The sequence below is a fragment of the Electrona antarctica genome, assembly GCF_951216825.1.
Source record: "Electrona antarctica genome assembly, chromosome: 23".
Lineage (NCBI taxonomy): Eukaryota > Metazoa > Chordata > Actinopteri > Myctophiformes > Myctophidae > Electrona > Electrona antarctica.
Genome location: NC_136804.1, coordinates 20,061,605 through 20,082,701, shown reverse-complemented (window position 1 = coordinate 20,082,701; position 21,097 = coordinate 20,061,605).

Below are 21,097 nucleotides of genomic sequence, written 5' to 3'. Positions count from 1 at the left end.
GTTCCCAAGAAAGATGGAACTCTGAGGTTCTGTCTGGACTTCAGAAAGGTGAACAGGGTCACTAAGAGAGACTTGTATCCTATGCCAAGAATTGACGACCTGTTGGAGAGGGTTGGCAGTTCACACTACATTACGACCCTTGACCTGTGTAAGGGGTACTGGCAGGTCCCCCTCAGCCCAGAGAGCAAAGAGTGCACAGCGTTTAGGACACCTTTCAGTGAATTTCCAGTTCACTGTCCTGCCCTTTGGTCTCAATGGAGCGCCTGCAACTTTCCAAAGGTTGATGGACAGAGTTCTGGCAGGCACCGAGGCCTTTGCATCTTCATATATCGATGATGTGGTGGTGTACAGCAGGTCCTGGGACGAACATCTGGCCCATCTACAGGAGGTGTTGCAGAGACTCAAGGGGGCGGGCCTGACCATCCGTCCTGACAAGTGCTCCCTTGCCAAACAAGAGACTGAGTACCTGGGGTATGTGCTGGGTAATGGGGTCATTCGTCCACAAGTGGGGAAGCTCGAGGCAGTCAGGTTGGCTGAAAGACCCACCACCAAGTCTCAGGTCAAGTCATTCATGGGCCTGATAGGATGGTATGGACGTTTCATCCCCCGGTTATCCACCATCTCAGCTCCCCTCACCGATCTCACCAAAAAGAACTTGCCCAACAAGGTGAGATGGACAGAGAGCTGTGAGATGGCCTTCAACACCCTGAAAGACTTTTTGTGCAGAGAGCCCATTCTGAAAAGCCCTGACTTCGAACAGCCGTTCGTGGTCCAGACGGATGCATCAGATGTGGGTATAGGAGCAGCGTTACTGCAAGCGGACGCCGGTAACCTTCATCCCATCGTCTACATCAGCAGGAAACTCCTGAAGCATGAGCGACCATATTCGGTGGTGGAAAAGGAGTGCCTGGCCATAAAATGGGCACTTGACTCCCTGAAGTATTATCTTTTGGGGAGAGAGTTCACCTTGGAGACAGACCACCGGGCGTTGGCCTGGTTGCAGAACATGAAAGACACCAACTCCCGAATCACGAGGTGGTTCCTGGCTATGCAGCCGTATGACTTTGTGGTTCATTACAGGAAGGGGTCCGAGAACTGCACCGCTGACTTCCTGTCGAGGACACCACAGGGGGCGTCATCTGAAGGGGGGGGAAATGTCACGGGGCAGCCCATGCCCTATATAAACACACTCTGATTAAGGACATTGCACGCACGCACACACCACACAGACTGTGGGAGATGATATAATGTCAATACTGTTGATGAATGCATTTCACTATTTATTCATAACATATTCAGGTGTCATAATGATGTACAAATGTTTATTGTTTATTGAAACCTGTGGTTAGCTCATTTGAAAAAAAGACTAAAATGACTCCGAGACGATGGGCTATAGCCCATGGTCTCGGAGTGATTTTCGTCTTTTTTTCAAATCCTCAAAAATGATGGAAAACGGCATGCTATAGTATGCCGTTCGAGACCATGGGCTATAGCCCATCGTCTCGGAGTGATTTTCGTCTTTTTTTCAAATCCTCAAAAATGATGGAAAACGGCATGCTATAGTATGCCGTTCGAGACCATGGGCTATAGCCCATCGTCTCGGAGTGATTTTCGTCTTTTTTTCAAATCCTCGTTTTCACCTTTTTTTCAAAACTTCAAAAATGATGAAAAACGGCATGCTAAAACTATGAAACATTTCAAAGATTCCTTTTCAGGCAAACATGTCCACCGTAAGATGAACCTAAGTAGGTTTGAATGGGGTTTCTAGGTGTAAGTATGTAGGACTAGTAGCGTGACGACTGGTATAATGAACTGGAAGAAAAGTAACGAGTGTGTGTTCTGGTCCTGTTGATTGAGCAGAGCAGGACCTATAAACCTTGAAGGTTTTTAGGTACTACTAGGCTCAATCAACGGGACCAGAACACACCTGGGCTGGCTGCCTGCAGGATCACATCCACCAATGGGGAGGCTGTCTGTGTCCTGTCATGGTTTCTCCTCTGTATTATCTGATTAACATCCACGATAACACTTAACTCTTAGCCTGCCGCCATTAATTAATCCCTCGATTGCGTATTGCCATGGTTTAATCACGCGTGACACTTACTTTGAAGAGCCAAATATCCGTATCGCATTTTACTATGAAACCATTCCGTGTGTGTTGACGAAGCTGTGTGCTCGTTCTCTCGGTCGGTGGTGGAAAAAGTGGACCGCGAGTATCACAGCGCCTGCTACAGGCCGTTGAAAACGCTTGTCTGGGACAAAGCGTCCTCTGCAATGTCGCTTCTGTGAGATAAAGCCGTCTGAAACCAGAGCCGGCAATGTAAGTGGATGCGCGCGCATTTTCAAAATGGCCGCGCCCATTGTGTCAGAAGCATAACAAAGCGAACGGACGGTAGATTTCGATACGATCGTATTAAAACATGCATTAATGAATACATCGCTGTTAAAACGGCTTTTCCGTTTGTGGCAGGCTACAAGATTCTACGTTTTAAAATTCCTATGTTCCTGGCGGGTAAACGATTAAAAGCACTAAAGACACCTTTGATGCACAGCACCATTCAAATGCTCTGTACATGATCCCAAGGCCCCATTTGAAAAGTGACACCAAGAAGAACAACTTTCAACTTAAAAATCAATAAGAGCTCAGTGTTACCTTGTTAAGATGACGTCCATGTGAGCCAGAGGTTGTGAGTTCAAATCCAGCTGAGTTCCTCCTACTTTCACTCTGCAGCATGTTTTGGGGAATAACATCCAGAAGACAACTGGAAAGAGATGGAAAGCTGAGGAGATTCTCAGAGAGCATGGTGGCACTCTATTTCAAAGATTCCTTTGCAGGCAAACATGTCCACCGTAAGATGAACCTTAGTAGGTTTGAATGGGGTTTCTAGGTGTAAGTATGTAGGACTAGTATTATGCCAAAGTTTGTGCTATTGCCATTGAGAATGCATTGGGCGTTTAAGTTAACTCACAGACTACAAAACATTTCAAAGTAATAAAAAGGTCCAGCATAATTCAGTTTACCAGCACTGTAAGCTGAATTATAAAAATTGTGAATGGAGTAGGTGAAAGTTATTGTTTTACTTCAAGGTCCTACCTTAGCCTGACTTCCTGGCGCTTTTATCTTCTTTAGTAAGTAAAGTTTCAGAGTAAAGCCCAGAGTGGGATTTGAACCCACAACATCTGGATCATGTGGACAGCCACTTAACACAATGAGCTACCAAGCTGTCTGTGTTCTGTTATGGTTTGTCCTCTGTAGTATTTGATTAACATTCATGATAACACTTAAAAGCACTAAAGACACCTTTGATGCACAGCAAACACCATTAAAATGCTTTGTACATGATCCCAAGGCCCCATTTGAAAAGTGACATCAACTTAGTAGGCCTACTTAAAGTCACAGAGAGCTCAGTGGCACCCTTGTTAAGACGACATCCATGTGAGCCAGAGGTTGTGAGTTCAAATCCAGCTGAGTTATTCCTACTTTCACTCTGCAGCACGTTTTGGAGAATAACATCCAGAAGAACACTGGAAAGAGATGGAAAGCTGAGGAGATTCTCAGAGAGAATGGTGGCACTCTGTGCTAAGCTGCTGTCTATGTGAGCCACAGGTTGTGGGTTCAAGTTCAGCCCATAGCCCATGGCCTCGGACGGCATACTATAGCACGCCGTTTTTCATCATTTTTGAGGATTTGAAAAAAAGCTGAAAACCACTCGGAGACCATGGACCATGATCTCGCTTTTTCATCATTTTTGAGGATTTGAAAAAAATAGCCCATGGTCTCAGAGTGGTTTTCAGCTTTTTTTCAAATCCTCAAAAATGTTGAAAAAGCAATTGTAAGCGGTGGTCTCGCCTTTTCATAATTTTTGAGGAGCCACGACGAATCGACAGTCTTCCGGGTAGTACCTTATAATATTATAATAATATAATCTTTGCAGCCTCGCATCTTTGAATATTTGCATACTATAGTACGCCTTCGGAAAGTTTGACATGCTATAGCATGTAGCTTTGAATCTTTGCATACTATAGTATGCCTTCTGAAATTTTGACATACTATACTAACTATAGCATGTAGTTTTGCATCTTTGAAGCTTTGCATCTTTGAATCTTTGCATAATATATGCCTTTGGAGATTTTGACATACACGTAGTTTGTCATTTTTCATGATTTTCATCTTTTTATTGTAGAACCAACTTTGATGAGTCAGTGTTCTGTTGTGTTCTCATCAATTATGACGAGTAAAATGGAGCCAAAGGTAAATATGGAACAAAATGAGTAATATATAGAACTTTCTCAAACTAAATCAGGATAAGACAGAAGTTCTCACAATTGGTTCTAGTGAACAGAAAGAATAAATAAATAGAATTGGTAACCTAACTGTAGGGAGTACAACCACAGTAAAGAACCTGGGGGTTAAGGCAACACAATGAGCAGAAAATAAAAATAAACCATGTAAATACAACAAATTGAGCAGAGCACTGCAGGGAGTTGAACCCCGTTCTAGTAAACCAGAAGTACCACACCAGTGCCTTAGTTTTTGTTTTGTTGTCATTTACAGGTCCATTCGTTGAAAAACGAATGGACCTGTAAAAACGCTACAGCGCTATTTTCATGCTCGGACACAGGGACCCACACATAATGTAAATTAATTATGTCAGCACTGTCATAGAAGTTTCATTTTAAATTGTCTCACATAAGCATTGTGGTCCAGAAATAAATAAACTGTCTCAGTATACAATACATACCTACGTACAGAAACACACATACATATGTCTATGATAAGCTGTATTTAGCCATGGTAATACGCTTGAGCAATGTTTTATGTTACTGCTGTGTTTGACATCCTCTGTCAAGCCATTCCAAATCTTCACCCCACAGACAGAGATACACATACTGTACTTTGGTTGGAGTGGTGCTAGTACTGGGTTGTTGGAAGTTTAAGTCCCATCTCAACTGGTAGCCCCCCTCCCTGTTCTTAAACCATTTCAGGATGTTTAAAGGAAGTAATCTTTTTCTTACTTTATAAATAATAAGAGCCGTTTTAAAATCCACTACATCAAAAAACTTCAATGTACGTGATCTTGAAAACAGTTCATTGGTGTGTTCATACAAATCTACCTTGTGTACTATTATAATAGCTCTTTTTTGCAATGTGGCTAGAGGCTGCAGGTTACTTTTAAACATATTTCCCCAGACCTCCACACAATAGGATAGATATGGTAATATTAGCGTGTTGTATAATGTTATCAGTGACTTATAGTTTAATACATACCTAGATTTGCATAGAACACCAACACTTCTAACTATTATGTTGGTGTCATCGGCAAACACAACCTATTTCAAAGTACTTGATACTTTACATATGTCATTAATATATAACATAAACAGTTTACGTCCTAAAATAGAGCCCTGCGGTACCCCACATCTGATGGGTGAGCTGCTTGACCTGTACTCACCCATCTGAACATACTGTTGTCTGTTTGTGATGTAACTTTTGATCAAATTTAGCCCTACCCCTCTAATGCCATAGATTTCCATTTTTTTAAATAATATTGTGATTTATTGTATCAAAAGCCTTATTTTAATATATAAAAATTCCTAGTGCATATTTATTATTGTCGATTGATGTAGTCAATTCTTCGATTAGCTCCATTTAGTGCCATTGAGGTTGATCGTCCAGTTCTGAATCCATATTGGCTTTCCATTAGTGTTATATAATAAAACTGTCCAACCTTATAGAAAATATTGACTGACCATCTATTTGAACTCCTGCCATCTGGTAGGAGGTTCAAGAGCTTAGGAGGAAGCACCAGCAGGCTGTCCAACAGTTTCCCCCAAACCATCAGGTCACTGAATGCTCGCCATATACTGCCCCCTAGGCCAACATCCTGAGATGAATAGCACTATATATATTGCACTTTGAATGCATCAGCACTTTCTCCTGCTAATGTTGTCTACTCTCTTTACTTTTTAATGTTTGTACAAGGCTTTGCCTCTTTTTAATGTGTCTATTGTTTTTACATGTGATGCATCATGACTTGTGGAGAACGGTATTTTGATTCCCTGTATGCCCAGTGAATATTGTGGAAGTGACAATAAATCTGATTGATTGATTGATTGATTGATTGATTGATGTTCTGAAATGACAGAAAAAAAGAAGAAAAAGGAAATGTTTAGTTGTGTTGGCCTACAGGGTGACATTTTGACCCCCAGAAGCAAAGATTTTAGTAAAAAATCTTTGCTTTAAAAAACATATATACGTATATTCTACTGCTGGGCCGTTATCGGTGTTAACGTGCTGCGCTAACGCGAGACTCTTATCGCGCAATAAAAAACATATCGCCATTAATCTATTCTCAAATTTGGGTCTGGGAGCTGGGTCTGCATCCCTATGGTCTGCATAGCGGCCAGGAGGCGGGCCGTATGTGTGTGTGTGTGTGTGTGTGTGTGTGTGTGTGTGTGTGTGTGTGTGTGTGTGTGTGTGAGTGAGTGAGTGAGTGTGTGTGTGTGTGTGTGTGTGTGAGGAGGCGGAGCACTGTACGGACGGAGTCCACTCTGTGAGAGGGACGGTAAACAGCAAGTCAGCAACACATTAAAGTTCCACAACTTTTCTTACTAGAAAAGAAAGAGGCAGCGATGAAGTCCATATCCATAAGTTCTGGGACATAAAATTGTGCTAAATACTGCAGGCTGCTGCCTCCTGCTAGCATAGCTGTTGTGCTATATATGCACTGTATATGTTTCTTTTCCCTTTTTACCTCCATTATGATGAATTCCTGTACTGTTCTTTGTCTATATAGAAGTGTCTATTTGTACGTCTCTTAATGTTTTGATGAAGTGAACATGGTGGACCCTGTTGTAAACAAGTGTAATGCTTAATTGGGTCGTCCACTCACAGTTAACAGCCTTTGTATTGAGTTTGTGCTTGAAATGTACTGTAATTCTGCAAACTGTTAATAACATTTTCAATCAATCAATCTATCCATGCAGATTCACACTGACGGAACCACAACAAACCGCTTTGACCAGGGTTGCCACGTTTCGTGACTGTGAGAGAGAAACAAGCAACCAGGTCTATGAGAATGTTAACAGGCCACTGAGGCCAGATCAAGTCAGAAAATCCGAAGAAATCTGAAAATAAGTCTAAAATAAGCAACTATAGTGCTGACTTTCAAACATCATTGTCTAATTTTGTTTTAGAGCAGTGGTTCTCAAACATTTTCATGTCAAGGACCACCAATATTTTAAAGAAACTTGACAGATAAACAAGTCCAAAGTAGTTTATAATGACTAACACTGTGAACAGTGTTAGTCAGCTCACAATATGAAATATAAGATATTAGGCTAGTTATATTGTTAATATCCATAATTAGGGCTCCTGGTCTAATGGGTCACCTGGCCTGAGGTAGCACACACATATTCTGAATGCCTTCGGCAGAGTTCAAATGAGCCATTTCTAATCTAGATTAACTCCAGGATTGCAGTGAGATTAATCTAGATTTAAAAAAAGAATCTATGCCCACTACTAGGTATATTCAAAGATTTGCACACATTTTCCAAAAATAGCAGATCTGCAAGCTTATAATGTGGTACAAAGTGACATAGCCTCGCGTAGCGATACTAATATCACTGCGTGAACACCTTGTGGCTGGCTGGCTGGCTGGGCTGTGCTCGCCGGGGGAAGCTTTGGGATGGATCTGTAGGGGCATCGGCTTGTGTTGAGCCTTCCAGCGGCATCTACCTTGATCTCCGTCCTAAGAAAGAAAGATAGAAAAAGAAAGACACACAAATTCAGAACCACTTAAACTCTCTATATTTAATAAAACAATTCTGGACAGGAATCCTGTATTGGATTGACAGTACAGTTAGGGGTGAAGAAACAGCACCTTTGTCCCTATTATGTTCCTTCACTCCTTACATGGACTGCCCAGCAGGGGGAGGCAGTGTTGCTCTTTTATTTAAGAGCACAACATTCTGACCAGTGATGGGAGAGTCAAACCGCAAGACATGGCCAAAGCATTTCCAAGGGCCCCCAGACAAAAACGTTGAGAACCCCTGCTATAGTGTTTGTTTAGTAACAGTGTTAAATAGCTCTATATTGTGACACTAATCATTGCTATAGAGTGTGTGTTCAGTAACAGTGTTAAATAGCTCTACTGTATATTGTGACAGTAATCATTGCTATAGAGTGTGTTCAGTAACAGTGTTAAATGGCTCTATATTGTGACAGTAATAATTGCTATAGAGTGTGTGTTCAGTACATGTACACACTATCAGAGTTACAGACAAGTTAGGAGGGATCCGGTAAGGATCCGGAACCGTTAAAATCCTAACGAATCCCAACCCTACGTAGCACTTGCCCTAGCCCTGACGACCTTACAGGCATATGCAAAGGCTCAACTTATGTAACTTAGATAGCACTTCATGTAGACTTAGATAGCATTTTATACAGACTCATAGCATTTTATGTAGACAGCACTAGAATGCTATGTCTAACCAAAGTATGCCTCCCTTAAGAGCGTCTGCTAAATGCCTAAATTGTAAATTGCAGGCGGGCACTCTGTTGCTGGCAGGCAGGCACTCTGTTGCTGGCAGGCAGGCACTCTGTTGCTGGCAGGCAGGCAGGCACTCTATTGCTGCCAGGCAGGCAGACACTCTGTTGCTGGCTCAATGAAGAGGCCTGGTCCATGGTCACACTCTTGAGGCAGTTGGGCGTCCATAACAGAAGTCCATGGAGAGAGAGAGAGCGAGAGAGAGCGAGAGAGAGAGAGAGAGAGAGGAGAGAGAGAGCGAGAGCGAGAGAGAGCGAGAGAGCGAGAGAGCGAGAGCGAGAGCGAGAGATCACAATACAGGATTCCTGTCCAGAATTGTTTTATTAAATATAGAGAGTTTAAGTGGTTCTGAATTTGTGTGTCTTTCTTTTTCTATCTTAGGACGGAGATCAAGGTAGTGTCGTGTAATTTAGAACCACACACACACACACACTCACTCACTCACTCACTCACACACACACACACTCACACACTCACACACTCACACACACACACACACACACACACACACACACACACACACACACACACACACACACACACACACACACACACACACACACTTATGGAGTCAGAACAGTCTCAAAAGTCTCACAGTAGATATTACAGATTTGTAACTCACAAGTTCAGATTTGCAACTCACGTGAGTGAACTCACAGGTTCGCATTTGTATTTTGTATCCACAAGTTCAGATTTGTGTTTTGTATCTGTATTTTGCATCTGTGTTTTGTATCCGTGTTTCGCATCTGTGTTTTGTATTTGTGTTTTGTATTTCTGTTTTGTATCTGTAATTCGAATCTGTGTTTTGTATTTGCGTTTTGTATCTGTAATTTGCATCTGTGTTTTGTATCCGTGTTTCGCATCTGTGTTTGAAACACAAATGCAAAAAACAGATGTGAAACACGGATACAAAACACAGATGCAAATTACAGATACAAAACACAAATACAAAACACAGACGCGAAACACGGATACAAAACACAAATCTGAACTTGTGGATACAAAAGACAAATGTGAACCTGTGAGTTCACTCACGTGAGTTGCAAATCTGAGCTTGTGAGTTACAAATCTGTGAGACCTTTGAGACTACTTTTGAGACTCTTCTGGCGTTGGGCGTTAACGAACGTCCTCATTGGCTGAGGGAATCTGTCAATCATTCTGATTGACAGATTCCTCGGCCAATCAGATCGGTCCGCCTTCAGCCAATCCTATGGCTCTAATGCCCTGGGGGCACGCTGGTCCATAGCTCTAATGCCCTATGGTGGGGGGCACGCTGGTCCATAGCTCTAATGCCCGGGGGGCATGCTGGTCCATAGCTCTAATGCCCTATGGCGGGGGGCACGCTGGTCCATAGCTCTAATGCCCTATGGCGGGGGGCACGCTGGTCCATAGCTCTAACGCCTGGCGGGCACGCTGGTCCATAGCTCTAACGCCTTATGGCGGGGGCACGCTGGTCCATAGCTCTAACGCCCTATGGCGGGGGGCACGCTGGTCCATAGCTCTAACGCCCGGGGGGCACGCTGGTCCATAGCTCTAATGGACCAGCCATAGGGCGTTAGAGCTATGGACCAGCGTGCCCCCCGCCATAGGGCGTTAGGGCTATGGACCAGCATGCCCCCCACCATAGGGCATTAGAGCTATGGACCAGCGTGCCCCCGCCATAGGGCGTTAGAGCTATGGACCAGCGTGCCCCCCGCCATAGGGCATTAGAGCTATGGATCAGCGTGCCCCCAGCCATAGGGCATTAGAGCTATGGACCAGCGTGCCCCCAGGGCATTAGAGCCATAGGATTGGCTGAAGGCGGACCAATCTGATTGGCCGAGGAATCTGTCAATCAGAATGATTGACAGATTCCCTCAGCCAATGAGGACGTTCGTTAACGCCCAACGTCAGAAGAGTCTCAAAAGTAGTCTCAAAGGTCTCACAGATTTGTAACTCACAGGTTCACATTTGTCTTTTGTATCCACAAGTTCAGATTTGTGTTTTGTATCCGTGTTTCGCGTCTGTGTTTTGTATTTGTGTTTTGTATTTGTGTTTTGTATCTGTAATTTGCATCTGTGTTTTGTATCCGTGTTTCACATCAGTTTTTTGCATTTGTGTTTCAAACACAGATGCGAAACACGGATACAAAACACAGATGCAAATTACAGATACAAAACGCAAATACAAAACACAGATGTGAAACACGGATACAAAACACAGATTCGAATTACAGATACAAAACACAAATACAAAACACAAATACAAAATACAGATGCGAAACACGGATACAAAACACAGATGCAAAATACAGATACAACACACAAATCTGAACATGTGGATACAAAACACAAATGCGAACCTGTGAGTTCACTCACGTGAGTTGCAAATCTGAACTTGTGAGTTACAAATCTGTAATATCTACTGTGAGACTTTTGAGACTGTTCTGACTCCATACATACTCACTCACTCACACACACACACACACACACAATCACTCACTCACTCACTCACTCACACACACACATGCCATATGATACAGCACAAGAGGCATTGGTTCATGGGGTCACACACACACACACACACACACACACACACACACACACACACACACACACACACACACACACACACACACACACACACACACACACACACACACACACACACACACACACACACACACACACACACACACACACACACACACACACACACACTCACACTCTACTGGACACATGCACGCACACGCACAGCACCCACACACTCTACACTGATAGTAGAGTTAAACCAGATGTATAGGTTGAAGGAGCACGTAAGATATACAATCTCATGCTGGGCCCCCGCTCAACAGGATACTTCACACACGCACACACACACACACACACATCACACACACCTCACACACGCAGCACACACACGTAGCATATGCCGATACACACACACACACCTACACCAGGGGCGCCTATCTTTGTTTCCAGATGGGGGAGCACAGATTTGGACTCATGCGCAGCGCCCGCGCAAAATTTGAAAAAGAAATGGCGTTTTTTAGTTAAATCATCAATTTCATCAATTCCATCGTACATCCATTTCACCAGTGTCATGCCTTGATTCACCTGTGAACTATGAAGATTGAATAAATCACTGACTCATGAACTGTGAAATGATGAATCCTATAGAGGGAATTGGTAATGAAAATCAATGCAGCGTGAAAAAGGGGGTCAAGTTTGCCTATGTTGAGGAACAGGCAAAGCGAATAGAGAATAGACAGTATCACCATAGTCGAGCTGCGACAGGAAGAGGCCTGTAACCAGCTTTTTGCGAGAAACAGTGGAATAGCATGACTTCATTCTAGAAGAAACTCAGTGTGAATTTTAGCCAAAGGTCAAGTTAACATTGTATTGTATAAAATGTAATATTGTATTATGTATTTATGTTACATGTGAGGAATTGGATCAGTTACGAAGTGTCTGTCTGTCTGTCTGTCTGTCTGTCTGTCTGTATGTCTGTCTTAGTGGAGCAGATTACTGAAACGATCGTTCACTTGATGGTACAAGCACCAAATTTGGCACACAAGTGCTTCAGAACCTACTCTCTCAGAAAAGTATGTTGTCCACTTGAAAAAACTAAATGGCCAGCATTTTCCAAGATGGCCGCCTTTCAAAATGGTTTTAAACAGTGTTTTAACTATAGTTTGATTGAATAATCCTATTGTGATGGCCTATACATCGAAATGTATGTTTCTGAGTATGAGAAATCCAATTCTGCATTTAGCAAATCAAAATTATTGAATATTATGATGATACAATGGGAATTAAACAAAAAGCTGGGGCAGATGAAGTCAATATTGATGAAATTTGACACAGTGAACCACCAACTGCTCCTAGACACCCTAGCGGATCTAGGCATCGGTGGGACGGCACTGAAGTGGTTCTCCTCCTACCTCACCGACCGGACCTACCAGGTTTCCTGGAAAGGTCTGCTATCATCCCCCCGAACCCTCCAAACTGGGGTCCCACAGGGATCTGTACTTGGTCCCCTCCTTTTCTCACTGTACACTAAATCCCTTGGCACTATCATCTCCGCTCACAATATATCATATCACTGCTACGCCGATGACACACAACTGTTTCTATCCTTCTCTCAGGTGGAAGAGCGCATCACTGCATGCCTGGCTGACATCTCACAGTGGATGTCCTCCAACCACCTCAAGCTGAACCCAGACAAGACTGAGCTTCTCTTCTTCCCAGCTAAGTCCTGCCCTATGCGGGAGCTAACTATTTCCGTAGACAACGCCCTGGTAACGTCTGTCCCAACAGCCAGGAACCTTGGTGTTGTCCTGGACAGTCAGCTCTCGTTCAAAACTCACTTCACAGCTGTCATTCAATCCTGCAGGTTCACACTCTATAACATACGACGAATTAGACCGTTCCTCACCCAGGAATCAGCCCAGCTCCTAATCCAGACAACAGTCTTGTCAAAACTCGACTATTGTAACGCCCTCCTTACTGGCCTACCGGCATGTGCACTTAAGCCTCTCCAACTGATCCAAAATGCCGCAGCTCGCTTGGTCTTCAACCAGCCAAAAGTCTCACATGTCTCCCCCCTGCTCCGCTCCCTCCACTGGCTCCCGGTCGCTGCCCGCACAGAATACAAAACCCTGATGCTGGCATTCAAGGCAACCAGAGGTATGGCTCCCCCATATCTTGCAAGTATGATTGAACCCTACAAACCCTCCCGCGCACTCAGATCAGCCAATGCAGGGAAGCTGGAAGTACCCTCACTAAAAACGCCGGGACAACGCTCCACACGTCCCAAACTCTTCTCCCTTCTGGCTCCAAAACTGTGGAATGCACTCCCCGTTGCAGTCAGAACTGCAGCATCACTCCCAATCTTCCGCCGTAGTCTGAAAACCCACCTTTTCAGACTCCACCATGGCCCATAGCACTTACCCTACCCCCTTAGACAGCACTTTTTAGACTTAGATAGCATTTGATACAGACTTATAGCATGTTATGTAGACAGCACAATAATTGCATTGTATGTAGTCATAGCACTTCATAGTATATATGTACAGCATAGTATAGTATATATGTATAGTTTATATGTACAGTGTCATTATATAGATATGTTCTAGCTACGTTCTTAGCTTACGCATGTTTCTTGATAAATGCTTTTTATATATGTGATGTATTCCCATGCTTTTGTTCTTGCTAAATGTAAGTCGCTCTGGATTAAGAGCGTCTGCTAAATGCCTAAATTGTAAATTGGGAGGCATACTATGGTCCGACGGAGCATTGGTTCCACATGCGTCCGCACCTCGGACTAGCGCCTGCTCCCGTGCTTGCGGTTATGGTTAGGGTTTGAGGTGGGTTGTCGTGTTTCGGACCAATGACTAGTCGGACCAAACACATGCACTCACGCCCTTTACCTACCAACGATTCTTTCATGGTCCTTCGAGCACGGAACACCCCACCACCAGAAATGGACCACAGACCCCCTCCCCAGCTGGCGCCACCATCAGCGCAGCAGCAGCCATGGCCCCCAGCCCCCCAGCAGCAGCAGCCATGGCCCCCAGCCCCCCAGCAGCAGCAGACATGGCCCCCAGCCCCCCAGCAGCAGCAGACATGGCCCCCAGCCCCCCAGCAGTCATGGACCCCAGCCCCACAGCAGCAGCAGCTATGGCCCCCAGCCTCCCAGCAGTCATGGCCCCCAGCAGCCATGCCCCCAGCCTCCCAGAAGTCATGGCCCCCAGCCTCCCAGCAGGCATGCCCCCCAGCCTCCCAGCAGTCATGGCCCCCAGCAGCAGCAGCCATGCCCCCCAGCCACCCAGCAGTCATGGCCCCCAGCCCCCCAGCCGCCCAGCAGCCATGCCCCCCAGCCGCCCAGCAGCCATGCCCCCCAGCCGCCCAGCAGTCATGGCCCCCAGCCGCCCAGCAGCAGCAGCCATGCCCCCCAGCCACCCAGCAGTCATGGCCCCCAGCCCCCCAGCAGCAGCAGCCATGGCCCCAGACCCCAGCCTCCCAGCAGCAGCCATGCCCCCCAGCCGCCCAGCAATCATGGCCTCCAGCCCCCCAGCAGCAGCAGCCATACCCCCCAGCCGCCCAGCAGTCATGGCCCCCAGCCCCCCAGCAGCAGCCATGGCCCCCAGCCCCCCAGCAGCAGCACCCATGGCCCCCAGCAGCAGCAGCCCCCCAGCCATGGCCCCCAGCCCCCCAGCAGCAGCAGCCATGGCCCCCAGCCCCCCAGCAGCAGCAGCCATGGCCCCCAGCAGCAGCAGCCATGGCCCCCAGCCCCCCAGCAGCAGCAGCCATGGCCCCCAGCCCCCCAGCAGCAGCACCCATGGCCCCCAGCCCCCCCAGCAGCACCAGCAGCAGCCATGGCCCACAGCCCCCCAGGAGCCATGGCCCCCAGCCCCCCCCCCCCCCCCCCCCCCCAGCAGCACCAGCAGCAGCCATGGCCCACAGCCCCCCAGCAGCCATGGCCCCCAGCCCCCCCAGCAGCAGCCATGGCCCACAGCCCCCCAGCCGCCCAGCAGCCATGCCCCCCAGCCGCCCAGCAGCCATGCCCCCCAGCCGCCCAGCAGTCATGGCCCCCAGCCGCCCAGCAGCAGCAGCCATGCCCCCCAGCCACCCAGCCTCCCAGCAGCAGCCATGCCCCCCAGCCGCCCAGCAGTCATGGCCTCCAGCCCCCCAGCAGCAGCAGCCATGCCCCCCAGCCGCCCAGCAGTCATGGCCCCCAGCCCCCCAGCAGCAGCAGCCATGGCCCCCACCCCCCCAGCAGCAGCAGCCATGGCCCCCAGCCCCCCTGCAGCAGCAGCCATGGCCCCCAGCCCCCCAGCAGCACCAGCAGCACCCATGGCCCCCAGCCCCCCCAGCAGCAGCCATGGCCCCCAGCCCCCCCCCCCCAGCAGCACCAGCAGCAGCCATGGCCCACAGCCCCCCAGCAGCCATGGCCCCCAGCCCCCCCAGCAGCACCAGCAGCAGCCATGGCCCACAGCCCCCCAGCAGCCATGGCCCACAGCCCCCCAGCAGCCATGGCCCACAGCCCCCCAGCAGCCATGGCCCCCAGCCCCCCAGCAGCCATGGCCCACAGCCCCCCAGCAGCCATGGCCCCCAGCCCCCCAGCAGCCATGGCCCACAGCCCCCCAGCAGCCATGGCCCCCAGCCCCCCAGCAGCATTTATTTATTTATTTGATCCTTTTAGATTAAGTCACACCTCCCCAAAACCCCATGAAATATAGGACACGACCACACACATGCTGAGTCCGTTTACTGATAATTACACAAGTCGGAAATGGAGTGTCAAAGTTTTTTACACACACATACAATATACGTTGCATGCTTCCTTGATTACAAATTATCTGTATCAGATAAAACCATATATGGGTGGGTGGACCAGTACTTTGCAGGAATATGTTATGTCTACCAGTTGTGAGAACCACTTACAGTAAACTGTTTTATATAATTTCCTGTGTTGTGGTGAACTTTGGGAGTTTTACTAGCATTGAAAAATTGGTAGGCCTATATTTTGAAATGTCATCCAGTAGAAGCTAAAAGTAGAGTAGACCCATCTTTAACACAATGAGTGCCGCCTGCTGGACGAAGCTGGTATGGCGCTTTCTGGCCATTCCACTATGACTCTCGTCCGGTTTTGGCTTCCATCTTGAATGCTAAAGTATTAGCGTTAATGCTACCAAGGTAAAATAAGGCCAATCCTTGCTCTAGAAAACGGCAATGTTCCCATCGTGCTCAACGGATAATCAGAAAAGACATCCAAACATCGCAGATCTGTTCAACACCACGGACAGCACTTTAGTTTCAGAGAAAAAAGCCTGCAAAGACGCGGCCTAAAACAGGAGCCAGTGTGGTTGAGTGAAAACAAAGGGTGCGGTAGGGGCCTAGCAACCGTGCATAGCAACCAGAGCCATTCAAAGAATGAAACACAGCGAGGCAATGTTACAGCGATATCAAACGCCTTATGACGACCCTGCTCGTCATGTGTAATCAGCACAGGGTGCAAAATGAATTAATCATGACCTGTCCTACGTATCAAATGGGTTAATAATAAAAATTACATTTTAGAACTTAGAAATATGGAGTGAATGTGTACACTGTATGTGGGAATTGAGTTTCATAATACATTAGACCACATAAAGCGACTGTACACATGTACACTTTCCCACCCTCTCAATGATAAGAGATTTTTTCAGAACCAAATATGGGAAGAGAGAGAGACTGACAGACGGACAGACAGACAGAGATCCAAACAGACGGACGGACGGTGGGGGCATGAGAGAACCATGCTTTCCAACAGAAAAACAACCACATGCAACTTTTGTTTAAAACCTAGCATCGGTAATCTGGGGAGAACATTCACAGAGAATTGCTGATCTACAAGCCCACAGCACGGTGCAATGTGACACGTTGTGAGCGTGTAAAGAGCCGACCAATTACAGCACCAACTCTGGTCAAATTAGAAAGTACGGGTCCTAGGCAACACACACAGCGAGTTTAAAGTCAATAGGTCGGTCGGAACACATGGGATGTCGTGCATTAATAATTGAAATGAAAGGTTTATGGTTTTAAGTATTGACTGTATATGTCAATTTGATCAATCGCAGAGCCGTTAGTCTTTTCCATCTTTAGGATTTTCTTGCAATCTGTGATTTTTAAACAACTTCAAATCCTTTCATAACCTGGGGTTAAATGAAATGGAACTGGCTAACGGAACTCCACAAACATGGAAAAGGTTGTAGCTGCCCAGTCTGAACGCAGCATTAGACAGCATTATAGCCATGTCATTGTCGCCGGGAAAAACAGGAAGCCCTACACAGTTTCACAAATTCACATTGTGAATTTCACAGCCTGTGAATATTGCTGATGGAAATTCCAGGTAATTGTGTCAGCACACGGTCTGCAGACGTACAGGTTTGTCGAGGACTGTCCTGGTTGTAAGCTGCCAGCTGGGCATCCCGAGTCCCCACAGGTACCCTACTACTGCATCTGTCCATCACCTCACTGCCAAAATTGTCCCAGTTTTTGTCACGATTCAAATTGAATCACTTACATCAAATTTAATGTGATGTAAGTGATATTTTGTGTTAAAATAAATGTTAAATTAAAAACAATGGAAAATGATCTACAAGCTCACAATGTGTTGCGTGAGCTTTCTTTTTGAAACATCTGGCACACCCTTGCCAACGTCATTGCTGATCGATTCAACAGTGAAAGTGTAAAGCGGTAAGTCTGTTTCCAGCAGGTCATCGACACAGATTAAGGAGTTCACAAAACCCCAACGAACAACCAAGTGACATCATCCCTTCACCTCCGACAGAGGTAGAGTGGGATGTCCTGCAGTGTTCTGTGGAAATTGTCTCCCTCCCCACACACAAAAACGCACGCCACGCACACAGACACGCACGCACACACGTTTGTGTAAAGAGAAAGTAACAAGCCATGGATGTATGTCAGCATACTGACATACTAGCTCAGATTATGGAAAACATCAGATGATACACAAATCTACATAACTGAAATTGTAGGCATTTTTTTGGTTTATTTGTAATTGTTACTTTTTGTTTTATGCAGCCATTTTATAATTAAGTAATTAAGTTTCCTTTGCTTGATGTTCTGTGTAAAGCTCATTGAATTGCCTTGTTGTTTAAATGTGCTACACAAGTAAGTAAATAACACTGCCTTGCTTTACTTCCAGTACACAGCACACTCTTGGGAGACCATGTTATATTCTGGTTCAGTCATTCTTTCAAGGTTCCAAGGAATAGTGTGACACACACACACACACACACACACACACACACACACACACACACACACACACACACACACACACACACACACACACACACACACACACACACACACACACACACACACACACACACACACACACACACACACACACACACACACACACACACACACACACACACACTTCGTCACTGATCTAATTCCTGCTGTGGGCGGGGCCAGGAGATTCCTACCTGGGTAATGTCACTGTGATGTAACAGCAGGGGGGTTTCCGAACAGGTGTATTTCAGGAAGACAACAAAGAGGAAGAACTCGACAAATGTGTGTGTGCGTGTGTGCGCGTGTGCGTGTGTGTGTGTGTGCGTGCATGTGTGTTGCATAGATAAGGATCTATATTTAGCCATGGTCTTTGTGTCAGGCCTCCAATGTTCACCGGAAAGAAAAAACAGTTTACACAGAGGAGAGGAGAGAGGAGACGACGAGACAAGTATCTGAGTCAAACTATTGTGTTGCATATACTGTACAGTAGACGTCATTACCACAAGTGCGCTTCATACAGCGTGGCATCTATAGGCGGTGCGAGGACTGTAGAAATGTGTGTACACCAAATGTATTGAGCACGCTGCAGTAGGCCAAGGAAGTACCTCCCACATACTGCTTCACATATACTGTACTAATGTTTTATATTATTTAAAATATTAAGGCTGAAAACTTGCCCAAATATGGACTAATAAACCACATCATTAGTTGACCCCGTCTTGTTTCCATCTTAGTGAATTATTGCCAAAATAATTGGTTATGGATGGATGCAGAGACCCATTTTCATGCTTTCGTTGCAGCTCAGCTCATTTTTTGCCACGCAAATGGATGCTAGGGTTCAAGTGAGCACTAGTTGAGAGTTACACTGATAGCCATTTAAAGGAGAATTCCAGACCAGCACTTTTCTTACCGTAATCTGACTGATCTTTTCATATCCAACAACCAGTAGAGGCGAAAAAATAAAAACATCATCCAGAGCGGACCGCAGCTCAGAGCATGCGCGCCGGGTCTTAGGCTCATCCCTCTTTTTTTACAATAAGCCCCTTTGGGACAAAAAACTGTGCAACATCTTTGGTCATTATGAAAGACAGACGTGTAGAAAAAAAGTATAATTTTCGAGCGATCAAAACACTGTAAGTGATATAGCCTAAGACCCAGCGTGCACGGTGGGAGCTGCGCTGCACTCTGGTTGTTGTTGTAATTTTTCACTTAGAAATAATAACATCAGATTAAGGTTAAATTAAGAAAACGGTTAATCCGGAATTTTCCTTTAAAGTGCACTCATCTATTTAGTGCCGTCAGTCGGTTTAGTTAGGCTCTATAAAAGTAAATTCATACTCCCTCACGGCTAGCGCCAAAGTCGCTTGTAATAATTGGAGGTCCTTGACATGAATGTGTCTCTCTCTCTCTCACACACACACACACAGCCGGGATATGGTCCCCTCTATGCCCAGAAATCCATACACGGACGTACACGTAGGTCTCTCTCAGGCTTCAACGCTGACAAATTGAACTTGAAGCTAAGCTGAATGAATCAGGAAATACAGCTGGAGTGGTGAAATGAGTTCGGGTCTTCACAACATTTCAGTGGCACCGAAGCGCCGACTTTAGGACGGTTCCCGCCCCAGAACCATCTGAATGGCGTCACATTGTAGTCTCTACAGAGCCGAAACGCCTTAGATTTGTATGAATCGGCCCTAACCCTGCTGCTGTGTCATCCTTGTCTGGGTGATGCTTCCTATACATACAGTGCATCCGGAAAGTATTCACACTCCTTCACTTTTACCACATTTTGCTTTGTTACAGCCTCATTTAAAAAGGGATTAAATTCGTTTTTTTCCTCATCAATCTACACACAATACCCCATAATGATGTGAAGTGAAAAAGTGAAAAAGGTTTTTTAGAATATTTTGTTAATTTATTAAAAATAAGAAACTGGAAAAACACATGTACATAAGTATTCACACTCTTGACTTAGTACTAAGTTGAGGCACCTTTGGCAGCAATTACAGCCTTAAGCCTTTTTGGGAATGATGCTACAAGCTTGGCACACTTGAATTTGGGGTATTTTTCCCATTCTTCTCTGCAGATCCTCTCAAGCTCTGTCAGGTTAGACGGGGAGCGTCGCTGCACAGCTATTTTCAGGTCCTTCCAGAGATGCGCAATGGGGTTCAAGTCTGGGCTCTGGCTGGACCACTCAAGGACTTTCACAGAGTTGTCCTAAAACCAATCCTTCGTTATCTTAGCTGTGTGCTTGGGTCGTTGTCCTGTTGGAAGGTGAATCGTTGACCAAATCGGAGGTCCTGAGCACTCTGGAGCAGGTTTTCATCCAGGATGTCTCTGTACACTGCTCCATTCATCTTTCCCTCTATCCTGACAAGTCTCCCAGTTCCTGCCGTTGAAAAACATCCCCACAGCATGATGCTGCCACCGTAGGGATGGTATTTGCCAGGTGATGAGCGGTGCCTGGTTTCCTCCAGACATAACGCTTGGCATTCAGGCCAAAAAGCTCTATTTTGGTTTCATCAGACCAGAGCATCTTGTTAATAATGGTCTGAGAGTCGTTTAGGTGCCTTTTGGCAAACTCCAAGTGCGCTGTGACGCCCGGCTGTCATGTGCCTTTTATTGAGGAGAGGCTTCGGTCTGGAGGAAACCAGGCACCGCTCATCACCTGGCAAATACCATCCCTACAGTGAAGCATGGTGGTGGCAGCATCATGCTGTGGGGATGTTTTTCAACGGCAGGAACTGGGAGACTTGT